The following is an 11,334-nucleotide window of genomic DNA, read 5'->3' as shown; positions in this document are numbered from 1 at the left end:
CTATCTGTTCTGTAAGCCTTCACCTGAAGTACAATAAAATATTATAAAAACAAACAAACAAACAAACAAACAAACAAAAAACCCCCCATCTGGCAAATGCCTTAACTACTTCCTGTAGTGAGTCTTGTGAAGGACTCTTGCTGCTCAATATATGCAGGAAGTTTTCATCATTCAAAACTTGCTGTATGGGTGACAAGCCTGTCCTTTCTTGGCAACTCCCAAGGACAAACACCCTTCTCACTCCTCCCCGAATTCTTGGCCTCAGGCTGACCTCACAGCTCCACTTCTTACCCTGGACAAACAGTTTTTCTGCCCTTCTCTATAGGAAACATACTTCCTACAGCAGGAAAGCTGTAGGAAGGGCAGGAGGTCCCTCTGCTCCTGTCTTAGGGAATTACACTTCCTTCAACTAGAAAGCAAGACAGGCTCCTTCTACCTAGGGATTTATTTGGTGATCACCCCGTAGCTGTACAAACCCCGCAAGGAGTACTACATCTAAAGACCAAAATTAAGTCAAGTACAAAGTCTAAGATTCTCTAGAAAATATCAGAAACATTCGAATTTCAATACTTACAATCTGGTCCTTGTGGGAATATTTAAGATACCACAGATCTTCCAATTCAGAGACAGATCCAGAATTTACACACTGCAAATGGGTGCCCTGTTCTCTCTAAATGACTGTCAAATGCATCTCACCAGGGTTTAAAATACACTTCTAGCATCAGGTTCTAAGTGGTGAATTGAACATGTATTCAGTTCATCCTTCCCAAGACAAGAGATTTCAACAAATTCCTAGAAATTTGAAAAACAGTTGGAAGGTAAGAAAATGCGTCCGATATAGCTTAAGTATCTTTCAATTTTTTTTTCCAGGAGCTGAATTGTCTTTTAAATTTGAACATGTAATGGTGGCACAATGGTTAAGCACTCAGCTGCTAACCAAAAGGTTGGTAGTTTGAACCCACCCAGCAGCTCTGTGGGAAAAATACCTGGTAACCTACTCCAGTAAAGATTACAGCCTAGAAACCCTATAGGGCAGTTTTACTCTGTCACATGGGGTCGATATAAGTTGAAATTGACTCGACAGCACCTAACATTTAATTTAGGGGTCATGTTAAAATTAATTTAGGAAGTTTTAAAGGTGAAGTTAAATGGTGTATTTCCTTTAAGACTCCACATCTCATGTGGGTTAAGATATATATGCTTAAGGAAAAAATGTAAATTTGGAGAATAAATACAGAACTACCCTAATATGGAAGGAATCTAAGTATGTTTTAAAGTGTTGGCCATACACTGCTAAAATTCTGCAAATACTGCATGATATTAACGATTTACCTTGGGTTGTAAAAAATACGATGACTTTCTTAAATCATTGTTAAGAAAATGACTAAACACAACATATACTGTAACCATGGTATTTCCAGAACCTGGAATACCCTCTTTATTAGAAAAGACTTTAAGCCTTTTCCAAATCCAAAAGATTTGTTATGAACAACAGTTGAAGTTGTGGGGCATCCATATGCTCAAACGTGACCACTGAAGAATCTTAGATTTGTCCAAGTTCTGAGCGTGGGTGCAGACTGAGCAGAACAGACTGTTCCAAGTCATCTGCTACTAGAGAGCAACTGCTGGGACGGAATGCTGCTGCTTTCTAAAGCGCAACTGCTTTGACAAACGTCTTCTGGCCTGCTTTTGGGTCTATGTTCTGCATGCGGTATGAGAGTCCGTTTTCATAGTTTGGAGAGAGTAACGCATTTCTCCTTTGAGGTGCTGGATCCTAAACACCAAAACAAATCAGTCTGTATGAAATATTGGTCATCACTCTAAACTAAGGTAATAATCTTTTTCTTAGAAACCCACATATTTATCTATGGAAATAAGGCCATAAAATATCACTGTTAATCACCAAAGCGGGATTTATCTATCACAGGATATTCCTTGATAGAAGCTGCTTTTTATACTATATCAAACAGATCAGCTTTCATGAAAAATAATTTTTATGAGAGTCAAGTAAAAATGTCAAGGCTTTTTAATGTCACCTACTTGCTTCCTATTTTGCAATAACAACACTAATGATATAATAATAAAACTTATGTCAGCTTGTATCTGTGGATAAAAGTTATGTTTTTGTTTATTTGTTGTTCATGCTTTGTACAAGTGGTGGGAGTTAGTACCCATTCATTCTATAGTTCCATGGACAGTATGGATTTACCAAATGTAAGAAAGATCACTGAAAGGCATAGTCTATAGGCAGCATATGTCCTTTTACCAAGTCCATTGTAATTATTTCTCAATTAACACAGTATAGACATTTATGTTTAAAAAGATTCACAACAATAAAGAGCGAAAGGGAAGAACATAATGGGGGAGGGGGAGGCAGTGGAAAAGAAGAAAAGTTCTAAGAGTATTAAAATTTAAGGATATGTTGGCATCTCTTCTGCCAAATAGAGGTGACTTCGTAGTCTAATGCCCAAATGTAAAAGAAATGCTGAAATAGGTCTTAGAGCACAGACTAAAACTCCACAGTGGAGGCAAATGACTTCCAAGTTGTCAAATTCAATAAGCCCTTTCAGTCCTTAATTTTGCGGCATTAACACCTATGGCCGTGTCCTTCCCTCCTGAAATTCTCTCCTCTTTTGGTATCTGTGATACCATTCTCTCTACACAATCTCTTCTCTATATTTCTCTACCTCTTGGCCCTTCCACTTCTTAGATGTTGGTGTTTCCTGGAGCTCTATCTTCAATCTTTCTGGTTTTCTCTGTGCAATCTACGCTCTAATCACTTCCAAATTGATATGCTCAGCCCTGATCTCTTTTAGCTAAGTTTCCCCAGTGAATGATACCATCTACCAAGTTGTCCAAGCAAAAATCCTGGGAACCATCCCGTATTTTTCACTCTCACCTATATACAGTCAATTGCAAAGTCCTATCAATCTGTCTTGGATCTGTTATACCAGTTCATCCTGCAATTTGTCTAATTCAGGTCATGATCTCTCATCTACAGTATACTATTATAAGAAGATGGCAATTAAGTACATGAGTAAAGAACTTTGAGCCCCCTCTTATAAATAAGTAAGGATGCGACACAAATAACATTGAGGTATCATTTAAAAGAACACTGAATACTGGTATTCTAAAAAAAAAAAAAAAAAAAAGATTCTAATACTGTCTGACTATTACCCATTGCTATCGAGCTGATTCTGACTCATAGCGACCCTATAGGACAGAGGAGAATTGCCCCATAGGGTTTCCAAGGAGTGGCTGGTGGATTCAAACTGCCGAACTTTTGGTTAGCAGCTGAACTCTTAACCATTGCGCCACCAGGGTTTCCATATCAGCCCAGGCTTCAAATTCCCAATTGCCAAATGAAGGGTAAAAGAAACATACTTACGGACCCTTTGAACCCTTAACATTCTATAATTGTATTTCTACCAGTCATTACTCAGTTTATACCTCCAAATATACAACATACTTGCTAGATATTATCGGTGCCAAAAGAAACAGGCTGATGTGTCTCCTTTGCTGCCAAAATATATCAAGCATATCCTGATTCCCATCAGTTTCAAAAACTAAGCCTATTGCATGTGTCAAAGAAATAAAATGTAAGCAAAAGAAAAAAATATAATGAAATTGATTACAGATATAAAAATGTTACTTCAAAATAATTTCTTCAGGAATCAAGCACCACAGAGTAATGAGTTAGCAGCAACATGAGTGCGCCATAAACCATTCTGACAGTCGATAACAACATTATGAACAAAAAGCTCTTTCTGCCCACAGAACAGTAGTGTGGGAATTGTATAATATCTAAAGTCAAACACCAACACAATATAAATGCAATATGAGATCATAAAAAGTTTCAGTACATGCTTTTCAAAAACAAGGCTCTCCGAACTAGCTGTGAAAACGCAGTCTGAATTCCAATTCGATGTAATTGTCCGCCCCAATCAAATGAGAAGCACCTGTTACCATTTTGACAGCGGGGGTTCAGTTGCTCTTCCATTGCCTACTAAACTCAGAAGTAATGTTCTGTTTTAAAGAGATTGTAAAAAAGAGGGCAGAGGAAGAGTGTGGCAGGTAAAACAATTTACATTGCAAAGTTGATGACTTAAGTGTTAACTCAAAACGTAGGGACAAATAAACTTTGGAGCCAGACAGCCTGGGTTCAAATCCCAATTCCACTACCTACCAGCTTCATAATTTTAGCAATTCACTTAATTTCTCTGTACCTCAGTTTCTTCATGTGTAAAACAGGAATAATAATAGTGCCTGCTTCATAGGTAAAGTGCATGTAACAGTGCATGGCATACTGTAAGCACTAGAAAGAATAGGTATCAATATTATTATTATTATTACTATTGTTCTCCTTACTATTTTTTTGACAAAATACTAGCTGAGAGGAATTATAACACCATAATTTATGTTCAAGCTCCAGTTTGACAATATACACCAGGCATATTTGTTCAAAGGAGCCCTTGTGGCACAACAGTTAAGTGCTCAGCTGCTAACTGAAAGGTTGGTGTTTGAACTCACCCAGTGGCTCTGTGGGAGAGAGACCTGCCGATCTGCTTCCGTAAAGATTACAGTCAAGAAAACCCTCTGGGGCAGTTCCACTCCATCACATGAGGTCGCTGAGAGTCAGAATCGACTCAGTGGCAACCAACAACAAGGTATTTGTTCATAGTTCAATAATAATGTTATCTCAGTTGATATCTCCATCCCTATCCTTTAGAGGGTCACAATCAAATCAAATCACCAAATATTGAGTTTATACCATATGAAGTGAGAAGTATAAAGAAGTATAATTCAATATGCATTAAAAGTATAGCCATATTTTCGCTAGGAAGTTTTAATATAAATATCACCCTAATGGTATTAAAATACTAGGAACACCAAAGGAGTCACTATCAACTGTTGGCTGGTCTTGGCTTAAAACTGCTGTTCTTGTGTTTGCTGCCGTCAAGTCAGACCCCTGACTCATAGTGACCCCATGAGAAAAGAATAAAATGGCTGCCCAGTCCTGCACCAACCCTATGATTGGTTGTGGATCAAACCATTGTGATCCATAGGGTTTTCATTAGCTGATTTTTCAGAAGCAGATCATCAGGTCTTTCTTCCTAGTACATCTTAGCCTAGAAGCTCTGCTGAAATCTGTTCAGCATCATAGCAACACGAAAACCTTCACTGACAGACAGGTGGTGGCTGTGCATTAGGTGCACTGGTCAGGAATCGAACTTAGGTCTCCCGCGTGGAAGACAAAAAAATCTACCACTGAACCACCAATGTCCCCCACTGGTTTAAAATACACCCCTGGAAATGGGTACATGAGCTCCTTGAAGGGAGAAGAAGCGGGAAAGACAAAGAGCAGGAGTTAGAGAATCACACTGAGGAAACACATTTCTGAGTGGCCAATGCATAATGGTGGTTTGTTTTTAAGGAAGATCTCATCTATACAGAGCCATGATAGCATGAGTGAAACAGTACACCTGTGCAGGCCACCAAAAATGGATGTGCAAATCAACTGACTTTTCAAAACCACTGAAAAACTCCCAAATTCAAAACATAAATTAAAAATCATTTCTTTTGATATCAAAATAAAGCAAATACGCATAATAAAGCAAAATATTTGAAATTTCCACTGCAAACACCCTGAGCAAAATCACACTGCATTGCAAGGACACAATGAAAGTGTGGTTCTATAAGGTCTAATTGAATAAATTCACATGTTCCCAGAATGGCTCAGGATGAGGCATTCCAGTTAGGGTAATTCTCTAGTGAACTGACGCTGTTGTTGTGGCCGTAGAGTCGATTCTGATTCATGGCATCCCCACATGTGCAAAGTAGAACTGCTCCATAAGGTTTTCAAGGCTGTGACCTTTCAGAAGCAGATCACCAGGCTTGACATCCTAGGGGCCTCTGGGTGGGTTCAAACCATCAACCTTTTGGCTAGTAGTCCAGCACTTAACCATTTGCGTCACCCTGGGACTCCCAATCAATCACTACATACAACTTTCAACAAGCAACAATTTTCAAAGAACTAGAATGCAATTTTCAAAGAACCTAAAGTCAAAACCAGACAAATAATAACATTAGTAAACACATACTTATATGGCTCTTACAACATGCCTCGCATTGTTCTAAGCCTTTTACAAATACTCTCACTTTATCCTCACAACAACCTTCTGAAGTTAAGTATTCTTACTGTCACCATCTTACAAGTGAGAATACTGAGGTGTTGAGGGGTAAATTAACTTGCCCAGGCCTCACTGTGCTAGTTAAGCAGCAGAGCTGGGATTTGAACCCTGGAATTCTGGTTCCACAGTCCCTGCTTTTCACTGCTATGCTTTACTATCTCTTGGTGACACTGAGGAATGGACTACAAAAACTACAAAAAGTACAGGCAAACTCAAAATGCAAAGCAACTTTAAGGTCAGATATAATAAAAAGCTCTGAGGAAATCACCATTTCAACACTGGGCAATGAATGATGTTCGTAACGACTGCTCTGGGACATCAAGGGAAGGTTAAAGTCTGTTCAGTACACTGTGTTCACAAAGGCAAAGAATTGTTTAGTAAATGTTTTAAATTTCTGAGTCAATATAATTTCCACTTCTAAAGGGGTAAAACCCTCAACTATCCTCCACTATCCAGTTACTCATTCCTTAAGGGGTCCAATCAGAAGGGTTTGACTGAGTCATTTATCTAGTTTTTAATGGTAAGGGTAGTGTGTGTGCGCGTGCGTGCGTGCGTGCATGTGTGTGTGTGTAGGGGGAGCACAAATTAAGCTTTTCAGGTGTTTTAATACTAGGTACATTAGAATTTAATATTAAAGATACTGTCAAAGAAAACATCAAGTCATTTGGATAGATGAGAGAACAAACTCATAGAATTATGTGTGACTATTGTAAAAGGCATAGAATTGGATCACTAATAGACTTATTAAAAAAAAATACAGGCTTTTAAATCCTGGCTCTGCCATTTAATTACTGTGAATTTTTGGAAAGTCATTTTTCTTCTCTGTAAAGTAGGGATAATAAATCTCAACTCACAGGGCTGTTGTGTGAATTAAGGAGAAAGCTTATGCAAAGTGTTGAACACAGTCCATACAATACAGCAGATTTCAACAAACAGCAGCTATTATTCCCTAACCTTATTCTACTTAAAAAAAAAAAAAACCAAACCCGTTGCCATTGAGTCCATTGAGTCCATTCTGCTTCATACCGACCCTATAGGACAGGGCAGAACTGCCCCATAGGGTTTCCAAAGCTGTAATCTTTACAAAAGCAGACTGTCAAATCTTTCTCCTGCAGAGTAACTGGTGGGTTCGAATCAGTAACCTTTCTGTTAGCAGCCTAGTGCTTAACCACCGCACCAAATATTGGAAGAACAAAATCTTACCAATTTGCAAGCCATTGGTAGGCTTCACAGAATTATATGAAGTATAATACACTTTATTTAAAAAATGCAAGAAATTCAAAGCCAAACTATCAGTGAGATCAAAGATTTCAGAATGCTGCTTCCCATCCCATATACTCAGCATCTATGTTGCTGGCTGGTTTTGTAATACTCATATCGAGAATATGAATGACCCTTTATCAACAATATGAATCCTGTTCTTGTTTGTTTGTTTGTTTTTAAGCAATCTAAACACTCCTAGAGGATTCTACTCCTTATTTTGATTGGTAATAAGCTACCTTACAAGGTTAATTGTCATCATTGCTCGAAAAACCATAAAGAAAACCAGGGGCTCAGAGCATTTTAACTGCTCCCTGCACCTCAACAGTTGATTGGATCCCAAGTGCATCTTTTATTATCACAATAGATTTTCACATTACTGCACCATTGCCCCCAGCCACCCCCCATGCACGCGTTAATGAGCAAAACTCCAGATGGACAGAGCACGAATGCTCTTTAGGAGCACTAAAACTCAAAACTTGGTGCTTTCAGTAAGGATCCTCCGGAGGTGGGGGGAAGATGGGTTTCACTGCAAGTAGAAAGGAACGGAACAGAAAATTGTTCTGTCTCTTTAAATAGGGCTGGAGATTAGCCACATGGGACTAGGGGCGGAGAAGGTAGAGTGAAGAGGCCTGGAGAAAAGAGAGGAAGGAGGCAGCAACTAGAGGCTGAGGGTCTGTGCTGACTAGGAGAAAAGAAGCAGAGACCACAGCCATCCCGAGAACGGAGGCGGAGAGAAAGGGCTGCCCACCCAGAACGAGTTTCAGCCTCAATAATCGGGGAGGACTACGGAGAGATGGGGTCCCCGCAGATCGACAAAACATGAGGATAGGGGCTGACTCTCCATCGCTTTCAGAGCGGGGTGTTGCTGTCATCGCGGCCATCCCGGGGCCAGAGGAGAAGAAGGCAGGGACCCAACAAGAGAGCGCACAGGTTACCTGCATCAGCCGCCTGCCCACAGGTCTCCACTTCCGCAGACTCCAGATTACTACTGGCTACCCCGGCACACGCCGGGTGACGTCATCCACGCGCGCCCTGGCCCGTAGTCTGCTTGGCCACGCCGTTCTCTAAGGCGACCACCTTGGAAAGAGCCGGGCTGGACCTCGGAGGTAGATCTGCGCAGGCGCATAGTTGACCTGGGCCTGGGACGGTCTGCGCTGCTTAGCGTGTTTTAGAACTTGTAGGCTTGCCCTGTTACCCAGCTATTCCTAATTGGAAAATCTCAAGGGGACTGAAGAGAAATTATTATTGAAGTACCTTATGCGCTTCTTATTCTTTATTTTACTCTGACTCTGCTGCATATGACTGTTGTTTACATACTGTTATTCATTCCATTGGTGCAAACAGTTAACACACTAGACTGCTAATATAAACGTTGGAAGTTCCAGTCCACCCAGAGGTGCCTAGGAAGAAAGACCTGGCGTTCTACGTCTCAAAAATCAGCCATTGAAAACCATATGGAGCACAGATCTACTCTAACACACATGGGGTCACCATGAGTTAGAATGGACTCAAAGGCAACTGGTATTTTATTCATTCCATTACCATTTATTAAAGCTGTACTATGTGCCAGGCTGTCCGACTTTCTTTCTTTGTACACATCTTGAAGAGGGATCAATTGCTGGAGAAGGACATCATGTTTGGTGAAGCAGAGGACTAGCAAACGCAAGGGAGACGCTGGGTGAGATGGACTGGCACAATAACCACAGCAATGGACTCAGACATGCTGGTGATTGTAAGGGTGTTGCAGGACCAGGCAACGTTTTGTTTTGTTGTACAAAAGTTCGCTATGAGTTGGGGTTGACTCAACGGCAGCTAGCTAGCTATCAATGTGCCAGGCAAGCTCTGTTACAGAACCCAGCGTGTCAGGGGCAGTTTAACCAGTAAGCAAGGTAAGCATGGGCTTAATTGTGTTTACTTACTAATCTGTAGTGCACAATTTCATGTGCATTTCACAAAGATGTGATGAAAACCAGGTGAAATTGTGCACTACAGATTAGTAAGTAAGCACAATTAAGCCCGAGGGTACCTTGCTTGTTGGGTAATCCGTCCCTGAGCAGTGTACAAAACAGACACAGGGCCTACTCTCATGAAGAGTACTTTCTAGTCAAGAAAGCAAAACACTGAATAACTCAACAAATACATATGCATTTATAGAGATAAAGATAACCGTATGGAAGAAATAGGTTGCTTACAAAATAAAGGAGAGAGGGCACCCCTTTAGTTTGAGGTGTCAAGAAAGTGCCTTCTGAAGAGGCACATTGAACTAAGAAAAGAAGTCAGCTCTGTGAAGATCTGAGGGGAAAGCAACCAAGAGAAGGATCGACGTGTGCGAAGGCCATGGGGAGGGAAAGGATTAGGTGGCCTAGAGGAAATCAGAAAAGTAGGGAAGGGGAAGAATAGGAGATGACGTGAACAAGGCAAGGAGAGTCCTGATCATACCCAGCCTTTCCACGCGCTCCGGACCCTTACTCCGCTTGGCCACGCCCTTCTCTAAGGCCGCCACCTGGAAAACAGCCCGGCTGGACCTCCGGGGTAGATCTGCGCAGGCGCAGAGTTGACGTGGGCTTAGGACGGTGTGTACTGCTAAGCGTGTACAAGGAGTATGGTTTTAAGTGTAATGGGAAGCCAGTGAAGAGTTTTAAACAGATGAGTGGCAGCATCTGATTTTAATTGTAAAAGATCAGTCTGGCTGCTGTGTGTACAATGAGCTATCGGGAGACAAGAAAGGATGCAGGGAGAACATTTGCTTTTGCGGTGATCAGGTAAGAAACGATGGAGAGAGTGGACAAATTTAAGGAATAATTTGAAAAATCGATATGACAGACTTGGTATATTAGTTTTCTAGGGTTACTCTTTTCATTTTACTTGGATCCACAATCAACACCCATGGAAGCAGCACTCAAGAAATCAAATGATGCATTGCATTGGGCAAATTGGCTCCAAAAGACCTCTTTAAAGTGTTGAAAAGTAAAGATGTCACTTTGAGGACTAAGGTGCAACTGACCCAAGCCATGGTATTTTCAATTGCTTCATATGCATGTGAAAGCTAGACAATGAATAAAGAAGACTGAAGAATTGATGCCTTTGAATTATGCTGTTGATGAAGAATATTGAATATACCATGGACTGCCAGAAGAACAAACAAATCTGTTTTGGAAGAAGTACAGCCAGGATGCTCCTTGGAAGCAAAGATGGCAAGACTTCATCTTATGTACTTTGGACATGTTATTAGGAGGGACCAGTCCCTGGAGAAGGACATCATGCTTAGTAAAGTAGAGGGTCAGCAAAAAAGAGGAAGACCTTCAACGAGACGGATTGACACAGTGGCTGCAACAATGGGCTCTAACATAGCAACGATTGTGAGGATAACGCAGGATGGGGCAGTGTTTCGTTCTGTTGTGCATGGGGTCCCAATGAGTTAGAACAGGCTTGATGGCATCTGACAATAACAACAGGGGTGCTGTAACAAAATGCCATAAACTGGGTGTTGGAGGTCCCTGGATGTTGCAAATGTTAACATGCTCGGCTGCGAACTGAAAGGTTGGAGGCTCAAGTCCACTCAGAGGCACCTCAGAAGAAAGGTCTGGAGATCTACTTCTGAAAAATCAGCCATTGAAAACCCTATGGAGCACAATTCTACTCTGACACACATGGGGTCACCATGAGTTGGGATCAACTCAATGGCAAAGGATTTTTTATAAGAACTGAAATTTATTGTCTCACAGTTCTGGAGGCTAGAAGTTCAAATAAGGGTATTGGCCATGTTGATTCCTTCTGAGGGCTCTGAGAAAGAAACTCTTCCATGCCTCTCTCCTAGCTTCTGGTGGCAATCCTTGGCATTCCTTGGCTTGTAGATGCATTTTCACAAGGCCATCTCTCC

The 11,334-nt window shown here is 41.0% G+C and overlaps 1 protein-coding gene across 1 annotated transcript in view; it reads right to left on the bottom strand.

The window, feature by feature from the left end:
• Positions 1–8,433, bottom strand: part of AOPEP (aminopeptidase O (putative)) — a 473,908-nt gene extending 465,475 nt beyond the window's left edge. Inside the window, exon 1 of the mRNA XM_023735817.1 lies at positions 8,390–8,433. The gene's annotated coding sequence lies outside the window, so the exon portion shown is untranslated. The remainder of the gene's footprint in view (positions 1–8,389) is intronic.
• Between the last annotated feature and the right edge of the window lie 2,901 nt (positions 8,434–11,334).

The sequence above is a fragment of the Trichechus manatus genome, unplaced genomic scaffold (assembly GCF_000243295.1).
Source record: "Trichechus manatus latirostris isolate Lorelei unplaced genomic scaffold, TriManLat1.0 scaffold00082, whole genome shotgun sequence".
In the NCBI taxonomy this organism is placed as follows: Eukaryota; Metazoa; Chordata; class Mammalia; order Sirenia; family Trichechidae; genus Trichechus; species Trichechus manatus.
Note: the sequence above shows the minus strand (reverse complement) of the source record. Positions and strands in the feature narration are given on the sequence as shown.